Genomic DNA, 16290 nt, shown 5'->3' with positions numbered 1-16290 from the left:
AAGAAACCCAGGGCTTAGCATTACTAGGGACCTGTTGTTTTGTAGTCAGAACAAGAAGAATTTCCAAAACCCCTCTAAGTTGGTCACCTATATTTGAAACCGCCCAACGAGTTCACCCTGCTGTCTTCCTAGACAGCCAATTTATCAAGACCAGGGAATTCCAATAGAGAAGGAGTAATTCACACAGAGCCAGCTGTTGGGGAGACTGGAGTATTATTATTACTGAAATGTCAGTCTCTCTGAGCATGGGATGATGAGCTTTTAAGGACAATTTGGTGGGGAGTGGGGAGAGTGAATCAAGGAGTGCCGAGTGGTTGGGTTGGAGATGAAAATTATAGGGAGTCCAAGCTGCCCTCTTGTGCTGAGTCAGTTCCTGGGTGGGGGTCACAAGATCAGATGAGCCAGTTTATCAACGGGTGGTGGAAGCTGATACATCAAGTGAAGTGTCTGCAAAACATCTTAAGCACTGATCTTAGGTTTCACAACAGTGATGTCATCCCCAGGAGCAGTCTAGGGAGGGTCAGAATCTTGTAGCCTTTAGCTATACGACTCCCAAACCATAATTTCTAATCTTTTGCCTAGTAGATTAGTCCTACAAAGGCAATCTAGTCCTCTGGCAGGAAAGGTTTTGCTTTGGAAAAAGGCTATTATATTCATTTCAAATTTCGAACTAATTTCCTCCCAAAGTTAGTTTGGCCTATGCCCAGGAATGAGCAAGTACAGCTTGGTGATTAGAAAGAAAATGAAGTCGGCCGGGTCAGATCTCCGTCACTGTCTCAGTTATAATTCTGCAACAGTGGTTTTCATATTTTGTGGCCACAAAGGAGCCCCGTTTCAGCAGAATTATATGAGCAAGTAACACGTTAGACAATGACTTAGTGAGAGTAGGGAGGAGCAATGGTAAGTCTAGAAACGGATAAAGAGGCTAGTATTCCTGAGGCTTAAAGAACATAAACAAGAATGAAGACTGTAGAAGGATTTTAAGTGATTAGTACAGCAGTTTTGTTTTTTTAGTACAGAGCATTTATTTTTTTCTATGTATTTATTTTGCAAAGGAATCATTTTCTAAGCAAAATCTTATGTCAGGGATTTCCCAGTATTTTATCTGTCATGCCACCTCTGATCATTTGGGACTAGTTTCTTGTATCACTGTGTCAAGAAGGATTCAAAGGCTGTATCTAGCCTGTAGGGGAAAGAAAATGTGATTGGATGATGACGTATGTCATGGACAAGATAAATAGTGCCAAGATAAACCACAAATTTGGTATCTGTGTTTTCCATGTACATTCAATACAATGGAACAGAGATGTGATGTTCATGCTTTAGTCATGAGATGAGAATTCCAGAGTTCTAATAGGTCATCCCTTTGCTCTTTGCACCATCTTCATCCTGCCTAATATATTGTCCAATTATCTCCTAGAGCATTTATTTATTTATTTATTTATTTATTTATTTAGGAGTTCAATGGCACAGTCATAGCTCACCACAGTCTCGTCTTTCTAGGCTCAAGCAATCCTCTTCTCTCAGCCTCCTGAGTAGCTAGGACAACAGGCATGCACCTCCATGTCTGGCTAATTTTTATTTTATTTTTGTAGAGATGGGGTCTCCTTTAGTTTTCTAGGCTGATCTTGAACTCCTGGCCTCAAGCAATCCTCCTGCCTTGACCTCCCAAAGTGCTAGGATTCAACAGCACTGCTGGTATAGTAGTATTATGCAAGATTTCCAAAGTGTTGGGATTATAGGCATGAGCCACCATGCCCAGCCATCTCCTAGAAAATTTAGATCTTTGAATAATAAAGCTTGCAAACTACTGTTCTAATTAAAACACTCTTATTTCATAGATGGAGAAAGTTTTCTCTAATTGTGGAGCTGCAACAGCTATTTTCACAAAGAATGTTCTCAAAACTGGGGTTAATGCTTTGTTTTTAACAGATTACTTTGCAATAACAAAGAATACAAGGTGAAAAATTCTCATCTCCGTAGATTTAAGAACACAGCTTCTGGCTAATGAAATACCTTATAATTTCTAATTGGTTTAGATGTCCCTTGTCCTTCTCAGGTGAATAATATCATTTAAATATTTTCAGTAATTTTCCTTTAACAGGCTTTTAAACTTAATGTTTCTGCCTTGCTTCAGGACAACATCTTTTAATTGCTCTAAATTATCAGTGATGTCTGTAGCATTTTCACTGAACCTGGATTGATTTCAATTAACTTTCTCACGCTTTTGCATAAAAGCAGTCTTTTTCAATTTGCCTAATTGGATCATACAACCTCTTACAGCTGAGGAATGACAGTCGTTTAAAGGTTGAGAAAGGAGACAAAATCAAGGTTGTTTACTGCCTAATGTCTCCTTATGGAGTTTTCAGTTGTGCTTGATCAAGAAAGACCATTGGCTAAGAATGTGGGTTACAATCGAAATAGACTATCCCACTAATGGAGCCCTTTGAATTTCCTAGGAATGCCTTTTAGCTCCAAGGGAATGATCAAAAAGAATTTCGTTAAACCCTGTTTAAACAACCCTCTCCCAAAGAAAACACTGTCCTCTTCCCATTTTTATCTTCCTGTGGATTTGATAGAAGTGATACGCCCCCGATGTCTTCTGCACCTGTGTACAGTGAGGGGCGGAAATAGAGATCTGCTGGTGCTTTTATTCGGGATTATTGTTGGATGATGAGATTTGGGATTATTAAATACTAGCAAGCAACTTTTCTAGGCAGAACAAAAAGACAAGGGTCTCAGAATATTGGAGGTTACAGAAATTGAAGCTACAAAATGTAACGTGAGACAAAGTAGATGGTACAGAACCTAGAGTGAATCGAAAAGAAATAGGAAAAAAGAGAGAGGATGAGACAAGGATGAAGAAAGTTAACTTTTAGTGCCATATCTAATAAATCCAAGAGACCTAACTGAAAAAAGAAGCACTGATAATTCAACAGAATTAGATAACTAACTGCAAAATTACCATAAAAAATCCAAGTTTCTTAAAAAGAATAATAGAGTGAGAATAAAGAGATTTTATTTAACCTTCCGTGAAAATGTAATATACCTAGGAGTTATCTTTTAAAATGCATGAGATCTATAGAACACTTGGGTCTATAAAGAGTCATTATTTTGGGGTACAACTTAATATGTTAAAGAAGTCAGTTATCCTTAAGTTAATCTAAAAATTATACACTGTTGTAGAGTAAGTTGTAAGTAGAACTTGATACTTAGAAATAGACTCTAGTTGATTCTAAATTATAAGCAAGCAGGAATAGTGAGAATGATTGGAAAAAATAATGAGGGAAAAACTCATATCCTTAGATAACAACATGAATAATATGTATCATATATAAATATGCATATATAATATATGTATATATGTGAATAATACATATATTTATATGTATTTCATTTCTATCAAATATAATCAGACTGATCATGGATTTATTTTAAATACAAATCAAAATAGTAGTAATATAATTGTAAATAATGCTCCAAAATTATAAACAGAAAAGACATTTCTAAATAGGAAACAAATGAAACAAATTCCTAAACAAACAAATCACTAAACAAAGACTAATATGGCTACATCAGAATTCAAGATTTGTTTTTGAAAGACAACGTTGCAGAAAAATAAAGAAAGATTCATAGGAAGATAAGGAGAGCGTGTCCACTTTTGTTGTTGTTGTAAACAGATGAAAAGATATTTACACTAAGTCAAAATTTAAAAAGTAAAATTTCAACCAAAGAAGAAGATATCTTTTGTATAAAAGTAATCCTATTCAGTGAAAATGTGATAAGCACCAACATTCTGACAGACTATAATCTATACAAATAATTGTAGTAACCTCATCTAGATTACTAATTTCTGTTTTTTTGTTTGTTTGTATTGAGACGGAGCCTCTCTTGTCCCCCAGACTAGGGCGCCGTGTCACAATCTCGGCTCAACGCAACTTCCTTCTCCCGGGTTCAATCGATTCTCCAGCCTCAGCCTCCCAAGTAGCTAGGAATACAGGCCTGCCCCACCACACCAGGCTAATTTTTGTATTTTTAGTAGAGATGGACTTTCATTATGTGGGCCAGGCTGATCTCAAAATCCTGACCACAGGTGATCCAAAATATAAATTTCGAGAATACATAATTCAGTCTGAAACAGACTAAACAACCTGAGTAGCCATAGAGTATTCATTAAATAAGTCATGGTGCATCTCTACAGTAAAAACCATATAGATGTGTTGCATCATCAATCCATTCTGGCTCACATGAAATACTTTCCAAGATACATTAAATAAGAAAATGTATTAATATAAAGTAAGATATGCTAATGTATTAAAAAGACACAGTTTAGCAGACAAACGCGTGTGCGCGCGCGCACACACACACACACACAAACATGCTCTTAGGATTATCATATCATAGGAAGGATAGCCAATGGAGTGGGATAGTGTTCACTTGTAGAGAGAGAAAGAGACATATCTCATGACCTAGGGATGGGAAGCAGATTATTTTTGATTGCTTATTATTATTATTTTAAATGTATATGCATTATTTTAAATGAAACAGAAAGAAAAAAATTTTAAGAGGAGTGATTCTAAGACTTGTAGAATGTGCAAAAATGATGATGATGTCCTTAACTAAGAAAATGAATGCAGAAATAAAAATAATAAAACAAATGAATTTGTGGAAATCAGCATCCATGACATTCAAGCACTTCTTTCTAAAGACCTTTGCAGTGATATTGTTATAGTGTCATCCTCACCCTTCTGATATTTTAAGTAATTAAATCTCCTTCAATAAGGTCATGCCCATGTAATATTGAACTCCATAGTAATGTCAGTCCTATTATATTGAGCCACCAATGTGTTACTTCACTTGTGAGACTCTATTTCCGCTAGACTACACCACAGACACATTAAAATGAGTGGAATATTAAATTGACCATCACTCCACTACAGAATAGGTTATCAGTCTCCATTATAATGCAGTGCAGCTTTCTTGAGGGACCAGGAAAACTTTTTGGTATTGTTGGTAAGTTTCTGCTGTCTCTTTCATGTTGGTAGATATTTAATTTAATTATCAGGGTTGAATGAACTTGGTGCAGCTGAGTGATAGCTAACTGCTCTGTGGAACTGGAACCGTCCACAAACAAATTAGTTCTCCAGATGTGGAGACATAAATAATCATGCAGGTGCTGTCTGTGTGTGGGTGTAAAGGGGAAACAGGCATTATGAGCAATCACTGAATATTTTCTGCAATAGTAGGGAGAGCATTTGGATGCAGAGAACAGTATAGTTTTTTCATCTAGAGGAATACCCTTCACATTATTTTCTATTTTAAACCTCATCTCTACCCAGTCATAAATTTATCTGCATCCTACCTTTTCTATATGTCCTGTGTCCACATTCTGACTCACCTGCCTGTGCCTTTGTTCATGCTGCCACATGTAAACCATGGAAAAAGGTTTTATAAGCCATCCTCTTTTTTCAGTCTCATCCACTAAAACCTTCCCACCAAAAAAAAAAAAAAAACAACCTATAATAAATACAACCAATCAAATAATAATTATCTTGCTCAAGTTTATTCTGAGGTCGCCTGTTGACTATAGCTGTGCCAGAGACTTCAAAATATGGTTCCTTTTTTTTTTTTTTTTTTTTTTTTGAGACGGAGTCTCGCTCTGTCGCCCAGGCTGGAGTGCAGTGGCGCAATCTCGGCTCACTGCAAGCTCCGCCTCCCAGGTTCACGCCATTCTCCTGCCTCAGCCTCCCAAGTAGCTGGGACTACAGGCGCCCACCACTGCGCCCGGCTATTTTTTTTCTATTTTTTAGTAGAGACGGTGTTTCACCATGGTCTCGATCTCCTGACCTTGTGGTCCGCCCGCCTCGGCCTCCCAAAGTGCTGGGATTACAGGCGTGAGCCACCGCGCCCGGCCCAAAATATGGTTCTTATTTATCCCTCCATTCCAATCCCCATGAATTTCCTCTCTTATGCTTTATACTCCAGAAATTCTGGAATATTCCCAGTGTCCTGAATGTGTCCAGTATATTTCTGGTCTAGAAAGATCCTGAAGAAATTGCATTTCAATGTAAGTATCTAATGAACCCCCTCATCTAAAGACTAATATATATATTTATCTCTTAAATTTTCACTGCAAACAAAATTAAAATGACCAATTATTATTCATTTAAATAAGAAAATAATTATAATACTTTAACAAAAGGATGCCTTTTATAGAGGAACTCTATGCATCATAGCAAGGTAGATGTAGCCTGGATTAGCATCCTACTTTCAGCAACCTAGTTAATGTCACCCTCTTCTTGCCATACTGAATAGTTGTTGACAGACTTGACATCCAAGCCTTGAAATACAGGCAAACAGAGAGTGAGGACATGGTTGCTTTAATTTTGAGCACACTGATTCTAAGAATTTCTTTGTTAGGATCTGATTAACGATTTCTGCAGATCTGAAAACTTTATGTTATTTTTTAAAGCTAGAAAATCACTATTGGCCACACATTTACTGACATTCAAAGCATGGGATACCATAGTGATTCAATTACTATCAGTTACGGGTGGAGCAGAGACGTCAACTATTGACTGGAGGCAGCAAGAATTTCCTTCCTGCAATTTCTACAAGTAGCAATAGAAGTAGGCATGGAGACACAATCCCTACAAGTTGCTTTGTTTTGTTATGTTTTGGTATATATAGAAACATGGTTTTCCTGTTCTTTAGAGTTGACTGAGAGGGTTCCGTTTTCTATTTGGACTGAGAACAAATGTTTTCTTTGTTGTAAAACCAGGGTGTAGGTGTCATGGAGACATTTGGAATAACAGAGGTCATGCACATTTGCACAAACTTTTGTAAGACAGGGATTTGAAACAGGACTTTCTGGAATATCAGGTAGTCTTCAGAATTCCCCATGTCATCTCAATGGTCTATATGCTCAATGGTCATCTGTTTAGAATGGCCACTTCTATTTGGTTCACTCACAATCTCAGTAAGCCACTAAGCATCAGTTGAAGTACTCCTCCCATTTTAAAGCCTCCATCCACTCCCCCACAAAAATATTCTAGTATAGTTGCTATAGAAAACAGTGTGGAGATTCCTTAAAGAACTAAAAGTAGAACTACCATTTGATCCAGCAATCACACTACTGGGTATCTACCCAGGGGAAAAGAAGTCAATATCCAAAAAAGACACTTACACTCACATGCTTATAGCAGCAAAATTCACAATTGTGAAATCGTGGAACCAACCCAAATGCCCATCAATCAACAAGTTGATAAATAAAATATATAATATATGTTATATATTATACCACATATAATATATATATTATAATGGAACACTATGCAGCCATAAAAAGGAATGAATTAACAGCATTTGCAGTAACCTGGATGGGATTGGAGACTATTATTCTAAGTGAAGTAACTCAGGAATGGAAAACCAAACATCGTATGTTCTCAATAATATGTGGGAGCTAAGCTATGAGGACGCAAAGGCATAAGAATGATACAATGATACAATGGACTTTGGGGACTTGGGGGGAAAGTGGGAGGGGCATGAGAGATAAAAGACCACAAATATAGTGTGGTGTATACTGCTCAGGTGATGGGTGCACCAAAATCTCACAAATAACCACTAAAGACTTTACTCATGTAACCAAATACCACCTGTACCCCCAATATCTTATGAAAAATTAAAATATATATATTTTTGTACCTTCTACTATGTCTCTACTGCTTCAAGAGAGCAATTGACTTAGTTGCTTATTTGCTCCTTGAGGAGTAGAATCTTATACCCTTTCACCTTTGTACCTGGAGAGCCTAGCATAAATTCCTACCAGGTAGTAGTTGGTGCATACATTAAAGAAATTCTAGAATGGATTACTAAATGCAAACTAAATTAATGAGTTGATGAAGAATGAATAAAAATGATTTCTTCTATTTGAGTTCTATGAAGAGGAGAACAAGAGCTTTGCATAAATAAATATAAATACTTGGTACATATAAAGGGAGTAATCTGGGGGGAAAAGAGATCTCCCCTGGCCGGACACGGTGGCTTGGAACTCGTCTGAAAATAAAAGTGTATGGATGGTAAGATTAGATTATAAGAATGATTACTGATAGTAACAGTTGATAATAGTTATCGGTTGATGACTGCATAGCAAAATCTATACTGTGAGGTTGATGTAATTACCTAAAATAATTCTCAGCATAACACTTTGATTCAGCTGCTTTTTTTAGCACACCCATTTTATAGATAAAACAATTGAAGCAAGTGATAGTGTGGAATTTGTGCTAAGGAATTCTAACTTTGGAGGCCACTCTGAAAAAACTTACAATATATTCTGTGTCGTAAACCAATCTTGTTCAATTATCCTGAATCATTATCTACATAAATATCATACTTTTCAGTCTTTCTATATGGATTTTTAACTTGTTCTTATTTTTCAAATAGTGCCTCCATATGAATCTTCCTAAATGTGCATAAGCAATTACTGATTTCTTAGAAGTACCATTGAAAAGCGCCCTGAATGTGTCCACTATGTGAGGACACTAACAACAAATCTATCACATTATTTCTTAATATGTTTATAAATTTTGCTAACATATATTTTAGCAACAATAAGAAACTATTGATAAACGTATTTGTTGAATAGTCAAGTGATACAAATATAAACATATTAACCCAGGTATATTTTTGTCAATATAACGCACAAATATGTTTTTAAAGGTTTTGAACATTTCCAAGGGTTACACATTATGAAAAAGACAGTAATACACCATCAGGGAAGTGCAGGCAGCTAGGTTTGTGGCATTTAATAGTAAGACAAGCAGGCAGCAGAAACTGGAGTCTTGATCAAAGGTCTTCAGAAACGATAATTCTTATCTAGGTCCACCTGGCTCAGGAACTTTAAATATAGCTTTCCAGAAATTAATTTGGAAAAAGCAATCTATGTAACACGACAAAAACGTCCACTCTGGAGTTTTGAAGCAAACTTGTCAGGCATTCAAAAGACATGGAACAAGATGTCTTCATGAGGATGGTAAGGAGCCTTAGAAACCAACAGGAAAAGACAGAGGTGCTCAAGTAGACTGGAAAACACTAGAGTCAGAAAGTTTCATGGAAATCGGTGCTTTGAGCGGCGAATCGGATTACAACAGGGTTTTTGGCTTGGCGTCACTGACATTTGGGGCCAGAAAGTTTTTTATTGTGGAGTGTTGTCCATCACATTTTAGGACGTTTAGCAGCAATGCTACATCTACCCTCTAGATGCCAATAGCACTGCACCTCCAGTTGTGACAACTCACAGTCCAGTTTCCCCTATAGGGCAAAACCTCTCCTAGATCCTACCAATTTACAGACTCTATGATTTTGTAACTACTCTCTAATTCCAAAGTAGGATATATTCATATGTGAAACTTGGCATGATGTACTGGTTTTGTTTCAAATTAATCCTGGGTTTCCTATACATCCTCTTCTTTTGTGCCTTTTACAAATTATTTCACAATAAAAACTGGCATTCATTTAGTCCATTTGTAAAACTAAGTCTCAACAATAGGAAATTATCGATTCAGAACAGAATGTACTCTCTGTAATCCTTAACAAAGTAACACTAATATAATTAGCAATAAAAAATGGGATGTGGGTAAAAAGTTTCAGAGTGCTAATTATCTTCTTTGTGTAAAAGGAAGTCAATCCATACTGCCTTAAACATGTGGGTAAAATAATGACTCTAACCTCTTAATGATTTTAATAATGTATTTTCTTAATTTCAAATTGATCTTTTAATAAATTATACCCCTGATATGAAAAAAATCTTTTTTTTTCCTGAGACAATCTCTCTCTCCTTTCTCCTCCTTTCTCTCAATCTCTCTCTCTCTCTCTCTCCCTCTCTGTGTCTCTCTGTCTCCCAGGCTAGAGTGCAGTGGCATGATCATAGCTCACTGTAACCCCCAGCTCCTGGGTCCAAGCAATTATCTCTCCTCAGCCTCCTGAGTAGCTAGAACTTCAGGGATGTGTCACCATACCCAGCTATTTTTAAAATTTTTTTGTAGAGACAAGGTATTGATATGTGGCCCAGGTTGGTTTTGAACTCCCGACTTCAAGTGATTCTCCTGACTTGGCTTCCCAACTTGCTGATATTACAGGTGTAAGACACTGTGCCCGGCTGAAAACATTCTGAAATGTAGTAATTATTTCAGTTTTTCTTAAGTTTCTTTTTTCCTTAAATTCAAATAAAAGAAATAAAGTACATTTATTTAACATATCAGTACTAATAGAAATAATTTGTTTACAAATATTACGTAGTAATGTTTGTAATCATCCAGGCAACTTCTTCTTTCTTGTTTTTCCCTCTAATTATCTATTTATTATATATATTTCCATCCATCCATCCATCCATCCATCCATCCATCCATCCATCCATCCATTCATTCATTCTTCCTTCCATTAATCTGTCTATATACACAGAGAGAGAGAGAGAGGTTTAATGACTGACTTACAATGTTATTATCAAAATATCAGTCAAATAATTTTCAGGTCACAGTATTTGGTGCTATCTGTTGCTTTCATCTTTCTTTCTTTTCTTTTCTTTTCTTTTTTTTGAGACGGAGTCTCACTCTGTCGCCCAGGCTGGAGTGCAGTGGCGCGATCTCCGCTCACTGCAAGCTCCGCCTTCCAGGTTCACGCCATTCTCCTGCCTCAGCCTCCCGAGTAGCTGGGACTACAGGTGCCCGCCACTGCGCCCGACTAGTTTTTCATATTTTCAGTGGAGACGGGGTTTCACCACGTTAGCCAGGATGGTCTCTATCTCCTGACCTCGTGATCTGCCCACCTCGGACTCCCAAAGTGCTGGGATTACAGGCCTGAGCCACCGCGTCCGGCCTCATCTTTCTTTTTATATTACTTGAGATGTTACATAAACATAAACATTTGTAATACGGTTAAAATTATTCTGCTTTAAATAGGAACATAGAACAGATAGAAGAAAATAGTAGTTTGTATAATCCGTTGAGGAGCTGGATCACAAGAATTATTTCTCATCAAACATGGAAAATAATATTATCTTGAAATAAGAAAAAAAGGCATTCATTCTAAGTAGAATAAAAATTTCTAAAGATACTAATTTTAAAGACTTCGTGCATCTTCCACGACATCCAACACAGTGCCTGTGTCCTCAAATCGCAAACTTCATATTGCAGCAGAAGCCAATAGCATACTCGGTCAGGTTCCTATTTTCTCCTCCTCGCAATTTCATGTTCCATACAGTCTTGACTTTGCAACTTGTACACTCTTCTCATCTTGCCCTATTTATCTTTGGTATTCTGGATTCGTTTTTATTTTCTGGTTTTCAAGAACTTTAGGAAGCTGGAGATAGAAAATAAGATTAACTATCAGATCATGATATTCCAGGTCTGGCCTTTGAACTGTAACAGGCTGATGCCAATCTGTTGAGGGCGGACACTTTGTACTTAGGAGATACAAATAAATCACTGAATAGGATGGCGTGGGGTACATTAATCTAAATAGATTTTATGCATTTCTTCTTCTGTGTTCTGTCCCATAGGCAAAGTGACCTGAGTCAGCCTCTGTGTCCAGGTGATAAGCATGAAAAAAGGAAACACTAGTTTTAGACATCATCTCTCTCAGGGGTTATCTTTGCATCTAGCATTGGCATGTGTCAATTAAACTTATTGAGATAAAGAGTACTCAAAGAGTTTCTTTATTTAATTTCTTCGATAAAAGAGATTTTTTTAAATTGAGAGTTTTCAGTGATGCTTCATTCACGTCTTTTATCTGGGCCATGACATCTGAGGTATGTCTACAAAGAGGCATAGCAAGGCATACGGCATCTGATGGCTTTCTTTCTCCATTTCATGTGGCACCAAGCTTACCTTTATTCTCAGTTCCTCTGGTCATATCAATTGTCTTTTCTTGGATGCAACTTTCTGGCTTCCATCTTTCATAAGGTTCATGCTGTTGGGAGTGAATAAAAATAGATGAACATATGATTTATGATTTATGTAAATAGAGAAGTTAGAGCAACATGATGGAAGTAAACCCTTCTTGGAAATCTACATTCTATCTAATAAAAGAGGATCATTGTAGCCAAAACTTGACTGGTACATCATAAATAGGAAAACACTGTGATATTGCATTGACAAATATGGTATTAGAGTTCCTCAGTTTAAGGAAACTACCTAGTTAAAGCAATTTACCATTGAAAATGGAGTACCTAGGGCACAAGTTAGAAAAAGATACAAATTGGAGAAACAAAACAAAACAAAAAAAAAAACTGTGTGCATGAGAAAATAGTGGGATTCAGTACTTTGTATAGACAGGAGAAAGACAGGAGAAGAGGAACTTGAGAAAAGAGGGAGCAAATTGGTATGTTCAAGTCCGTAGCCAATAAGGCTAGGTGGCCAGTGAAAATTGTCCAGGGCAAGTGGTCTCAAAACAGGAATTTGAAACAGTAATGTCTAATATTTTGTGACTTACATTTTTCATTTTGTGATTTAAGTAGAAACTCTTTTTAAAAGTCTGTATACACAGAGAGCCCAACAGCAGAATTATTTGCAGTAATAAATAGACTTGCTTTTCTGAGTGCTAACGCAGTGTTGGAAATGGGACAGCAGGTCAAAAATAAACGAGAAATTCTCTAATCCAGTTGAAGGAATAAATTGGAGGCAAGAATGTGAGGGAAAAGTTCAATCAAATCCATAAATGGTCATAGTTGGGGGGCAGGAATTTGAATCTCCTTCTGAATGTAAGATGGCAAGATGATTCTATTTTAGCTGAAAATCAAAAGACTGACCTAAACTGATATCTGAATTATTTATTGGGCATTACTTATAGAAGTTTTTAACATATAACTTGGGAAAAAAACTGGACTGGCTCCTGCTGTGTCAGAAATATCATTGAATGAGATTTAGGAAATACAGATTTTAATCGAGACAGTCACCAATTTTCTCAATGATTTGACCAAGTTATATATTTTCTGTGATCTCTCTCCAACTGTAAAATAGAGGCATCTGACCAGATGTCACATTTTCATTCCTTTGAATCCATAAAGGATTCCTGGAATGTGCCAATTATATTGAATATGATGTAATCAACCTGCTATTCACAGATTCTCCTTGCTCTCTCTATTATCTTTGTAAAGTTTTGTTTTTTGTTTTGTTTTGTTTATAGTAGTAACATTCTTGATTTTAAAAAAGTGGGTGAAAGACTTCAGTAGACATTTCTCTAAAAAAGACATATAAATGACCAATCATGATATGGAAAGATGTTCAACATCAGTAATGATTAAAAACTGGGAAACAAAACAGCAATGAGACTTCAGCTCACACTTGTTAAGATGAGCATCATAAAAAGGTGTTGGTGAAAAGGTAGAGAAGTTGAAACTCTTGTATGCTGTTAATGAGAAATAAAACTGGCACACCCACTATGGAAAACAGTATGGAAATTCTTCAAAAAATTAAAAGTAGAACCACCATATAATCCAGCAATCCAACTTCTGGGTATATACCCCCCAAAACTGAAATCAGGATCCCATAGATGCATCTGCACTCTCATGTACATTGTGGTATTATTCACAACAGACAAAATAGGGAAATGGTCTAAATGTTCATTGACAGGTAAACAGATAAAGTATGATGTGTGTGTGTGTGTGCGTGTGTGTGGGGGGGTGGTGTATACAGTAGAATACTAAAAGTTGTAAAAGGTGAGGACATCTTGCCATATGCAAAAATATAGATGAGTCTAGTGGACATTATGCTAAATTTAATAAGCCAGACATAGAATGACAAAAGCTGCATAATTCCACTTATATGGCAGCTATCTAAAATAGTCAGGCCAGGCATGGTGATTCACACCTGGAATCCCAGCACTTTGGGAGGCCTAGGTAGAAGGACCACTTGAGGCCAGTAGTTTAAGACCAGCCTGGGCAATAAAATAAGACTTCCTTCTCACACACACAAAAAATAAAATAAAATAAAAATAAAATAAAAAAATTAGCTAGGCATGGTGGCACATATCTGTGGTTTCAGCTACACAGGAGGCTGAGGCAGGAGGATTTCTTGAGCCCAGGTGGTCGAGGTTGCAATGAGCCATGTTATCGCCACTGTACACAGGCTTAGGGAACAAAGTGACACCCTGCCTCAAAATAAAATAAAATGAAATAGTCAAACTCATATGAACAGAGAGCAGAATAGTAGTTGCCAGGAATTGGGATGGGGAGGAAATGGGGAGTTACTATTAAACAGGTACAAAGTTTCAGTTTTACAAGACAAATCAGTTTTAGAGATCTCCTGCACAACATTTTGCCTATAGTTAATAATATTGTACTGTGCTCTCAAAGATTTGTTAAGAGAAGAGAGCTCATGTTAAGTGTTCTTACCAAAGTAAAAAAAATAAAAATAAGCAAATACAGTATTAGCAATCATGCTCACAGAAATATCATGAAACATACATTTTGAAGAATGCTTTTTTCTTTTTTTCTTTTACAGTAGCAATGGTTCAAGCTAGGTGAGTGATCACTAAATGAATAAATCTGGGAAAATAGCATATCATTCTGTGTGCTGCATTTCCTGAAAGCCATCATGTGCATGTAGCGTCTGAGTGAGTTTTTTGAGACGCACAAGCCATTCAGTCTTGGAGCTTAACGGTTTGCCCCTAGTTTAAGGACATCTTCTCCTAGGACACTTGTGTGGTTTCTACCCTTTTCTTCTTTGCAGCTACAGCTCTCTAATAATGTGGAGCTTCCTCTAGACTAGCTCAGCAAATTCTGCTCATTTAAAAAACATCATTCTCTTGGCGGGATTTACCTTCCCTTCAATGACTGTAATGTGATTGTTTTCATGCTGTGAAATGATGGATGGAACATTTGGAGGGGTACTGTGATTCTGAGTACTAGTGGAAGACTCTAATGGTCCTGTCTTTGTCTGATATGAGAAAACTATTAATTAGCTTGCTCTCTTTTATATCATGGTTTCTTTCCCTGAATTGATGAGAAGCTTAAAAATGGTAAACACATTCAACATCTGTATCTAGACTTAGTGTGTAAGGCTCCATTGCTTATTAGAAGGCAGTAGTGTGGGATGGTCAAGGCAAAGAACAAGGAATTTGGCACCAAATAAACATACGTTACATCTGGTTCTGCTGCTAGCTGTGTGACCTTGCTGTGTGGCCTTGGGCAAAGCACTTAGCCTCTTTAAACCTGTTTTTGTAGCAACAAATCAGAAGCAATTATGGCACTTGACTCACAATCTAGTTTTGAAAATCAAGTTAGTTAATAGGTATAGAGCATTCAGAACAGTGCCTGCCACAGAGTGGCCCTCAATTATTACTGGCTGTCATTTTTTTTCTGTTTTTATGTGGATGTCATCATTCCATACAGGTGAATTATAGGAAGACATCAAAACTTTGGCTACATAGACATCCTTCCATATATCTACTTGCACTTGGCAATAGAAATCTTATTTCTCTGTATCCCAGCCAGTTAGCTGCTCCTTGCTGAGTTAGGAATTTACTGCTTACAACCAGCGATGTACCTGGATACTTGGTTTTTGATGATCCAGCCTGCAGATCTTCCAGAAGCATTTATTCGTATACACGAGTCCTAGTACATATCATTTAATGCAAAATACAGGTCTCTCCAAACACATCACTTCTAATCTATCCAAATTCAATCAATATTCACTGTGCCATCATGTGAATGTCTTTTCTTTATTCAGTAAAATCTTTCATATGCCAAAAGACTGTATTTTTGTTTGTTTTTCGTTTTTGTCTGTTTTTGAGATGGAGTCTCGCTCTGTCACCCAGGCTGGAGTGCAGTGGTGTGATTCCTACTCACTGCAACCTCCGCCTCCCAGGTTCAAGCGATTCTCCTGTGTCAGCCTCCCGAGTAGCTGGGGTGACAGGCACCTGCCACCAGGCCCAGTTATTATTTTTCCTTCTTCTAAGTAGAGATGGGGTTTCACCATGTTGGTCAGGCTGGTCTCAAACTCCTGACCTCAGGTGACCCACCCGCCTCAGCCTCCCAAAGTGCTGGGATTACAGGCATGAGCCACCATACCCAGCCCAAAAGACTGTTAGTTTGTTTCAGGTACTGTTTTGCTATTGCATGAATTATTTTTTCATGACTTAGATGTATTGGATTTTAATGCAGCTATACCCTTAACAGGGTTAACTAACCCTGTTGTTCTTTCAGATCCTGAGCAATGCTCTATTATCCCTGAATTACCCATGTCAGTGTCTGGCTTATCCTAGATGGAAAATAAATGATAGTTTAATATACCAGAG

Source organism: Chlorocebus sabaeus, chromosome 5 (assembly GCF_047675955.1).
Source record: "Chlorocebus sabaeus isolate Y175 chromosome 5, mChlSab1.0.hap1, whole genome shotgun sequence".
Lineage (NCBI taxonomy): Eukaryota > Metazoa > Chordata > Mammalia > Primates > Cercopithecidae > Chlorocebus > Chlorocebus sabaeus.
Note: the sequence above shows the minus strand (reverse complement) of the source record.